General features: G+C 39.7%; 1 long non-coding RNA gene across 1 annotated transcript; it reads right to left on the bottom strand.

Annotated features, from left to right (window-relative positions):
* Positions 1-209: 209 nt before the first annotated feature.
* LOC142106675 (uncharacterized) lies at positions 210-606 on the bottom strand. Its single transcript, XR_012679754.1, has 2 exons — positions 519-606; positions 210-429 (listed from the first exon to the last, which is right to left on the bottom strand). It is a non-coding gene; the product is annotated as an uncharacterized LOC142106675 (long non-coding RNA).
* Between the last annotated feature and the right edge of the window lie 2,195 nt (positions 607-2,801).

A 2,801-nucleotide genomic window follows, 5' to 3' on the forward strand; every position in this document is an offset into this window, starting at 1 on the left:
AGTGGCACATTGCCAGTGGCAATGTATATTGCACCTGCCTGGCTGCAGACCATTACACTTGTGCAAAGCACGTGTGTTATTACCCTTTGCATCTATGATGGCAATGTATTCATATTTACTCTTTAATAGGTTATAACTGTATAAGTGTATAAAGTTATATTAACCTTTATTAACTTATAATTGTGAATTACCCAGAATAAACCACACAGTTTTCAAGCAACATTTTTATTGCAAGAAAAAGGTACAAAAATTTTAACACACACAGCTGTCAGAAAGATCCGCATGAGAAGTGAGCGCGCCCATACCAATCAGAGAGCTGAATACTGCAGAGTATTATCTTTAGTATTTAGTATTTTTAAAGGTGCTACTGGTTTGTGGCAGAACAGGTCTTGATGTCGCTTGGGTTTCTATTCCCTTTGATTTCTTTATCTACGAAACATGGAAATAAAAAATGTTTACCATTTAACTTATATATCTGTAATTTATATTCAACAACATAAATACTCTCATTTTCTCACCTTTCACACTGCTCGAGATCAGTTTATATTTATATTTTGGTCCCTGTGGTGAAATCGCAATAATAACGGGCTTAACCTCTGAGCAGTCTGGAAAACAGGTGCCATTTTGGTTATTAAAACTGTACAGGTATGTGCCCAAAGCATTTACATATCTACACATGTTCACTGAAATACCTTCGTGTAGAACTTCTTTAGTATATTTCTCTTGTTCAATTTTTCCTTGTTTGCTAACAGGTGAAACATTAGTGGTATCAGTGGTATCTAAACAACTCTTCTCACCGTTAATTCTTCGTTCTGACATAAAAAATTAGGTTATAAATTAGCCTTTTACATTGCTTTATGTGACACTACATCTACACTACATCTGCTACTGACCTTTTTTAATGTCGTTGTTGTCCTGGTCCAGTATTTTGACCATCATCTCCACCTCTCTTGGGCTCATTGGATTTGCTCTTTCCTCTTCTCGAGTATCTCCATTCCCCACCTTAACTTTTCCAACATTTTTTGGCCCTTCCAGCACCATCTCTGACACCTTCTCCTCACCCGCAACCCCCACTGACATCTTCTCCTCACCCGCAACCCCCACTGTCACTTTCTCACTCGCCATCTTCTGACGCTCCTCGGCGCCAAACAGGTTCCTCTGTCATTTTATACACTCAGACATGGGCGTTCGTTTCTGCTGTGGACCAATCAGCGATGATGCATGCCGAGAATGGAGCATTCCTATACATACGAAGGGGTTTTGTTATTAGGGAATATTCATTGCATTCCACTTTAGCGGTTAAATGTTTTTCTAAACTTCTATTTTATAGAAATGAAGGGAGTTAACAATAGCTAAAGCTCTGCCCCTTTATGCTAATGTCTTTGGTATCTCGTACATTTCCCGCAAATGTCGCTGCAGTGTGTACGAAATTGAAATCATTGTTTACGTCAACATGGCTGTAAAAAGTCGCTAAAGGGACGGCCGCTCTTCCCTTTCTCGTCCCAAACAAGGCTAGTGTGTATGCAGTCCATGGACCGAGCGATCGGACCATCGATCGCATGTAAAATCGCTCGGCATAAAAAGTTGATCGAAATTTCTGTAGTGTGTACCCAGCATTAGACACTGCCATATCCAACAACTGTCCAGCACGCTGCTCGTGGTCGCTGAGAAGCAGGCAGAGGATGCTGCTCAGCCGCTGTGATACTGTGTTTAAAAAACAATCGGAGTGGCCGGTATGATCCTCTGGCTGCATCTCGAATGCCAGGCACATATATGTACAGTAGTGTTCAGCAGCAGACAGCTGCCCCAGCCCTCTGTATCCACTCCTTTTGGACCGACTTGTTTGTTTGTTTTTTGCTGGCACACAATTAATCAACAGTAGGTTTTAGAATATATGTATGTAAAAACACTAACATTTATGAACACAATAATTGCAGACCAGCACTGTTTCTTTATTTGCGGTAGTATGCTTGTTTGTCTGCCACGGCTGTTTCAAGGTAAACATCAACTTCCTGATCCTTGGATCTGCCCCAGTAAAATCAGTTAGCACCTACCTTTGCCGATCTATCTGAAAATGTGCATGATGGAAAAGGTATGTTACTTAAAATTCCAACCTTCTAAAATTTAGGACCACACTCTTTATTTATTAAAACTTAAAATTGTATCTGCTACAATACTGCTTGTTTTAACTTTGGGACTGTCTCTACTATGCGTCACATTTGTGTACTCAAACAAATTTATTACTTTGGTTTAAGTGTGCTTAGAAAGGCACTTTTTTGTAAAGCACATCTGGAAGGTCCAAACTGCAACACATTAAAAGTTTAGGACTCCCTTCTAGATTCACCTTCTCCACCGCTATCACATTTAAATAATATTTTTATTACTTTCTAGTGTAATTTTTTTTCTCTGCCATTAATGTTAATGAGTGAAAGCGGACATGATTATAATAATGCCACAATAAGACATAACTTTTGTAGAACACATGTTTGGTAGTAAGTTATCATCATCATCACCATTTATTTATATAGCGACACTGATTCCGCAGCTCATTCATATAAGTCCCAGCCCCATTGGAGATTACAGTCTAAATTCCCTAATATACACACACACACAGATGGGCAGACAGAGAGAGACTAGGGTCAATTTTGATAGCAGCCAATTAAACTACTAGTATGTTTTCAGAGTGTGGGAGAAAATCGGAGCACCAGGAGGAAACCCATGCAAACACAGGGAGAACATACAAACTCCACACAGATAAGGTCATGGTCGGGAATTGTACTCATGACTCCTGTGAGGCAGAA

Source organism: Mixophyes fleayi, chromosome 1 (assembly GCF_038048845.1).
Source record: "Mixophyes fleayi isolate aMixFle1 chromosome 1, aMixFle1.hap1, whole genome shotgun sequence".
Taxonomy (NCBI): domain Eukaryota; kingdom Metazoa; phylum Chordata; class Amphibia; order Anura; family Limnodynastidae; genus Mixophyes; species Mixophyes fleayi.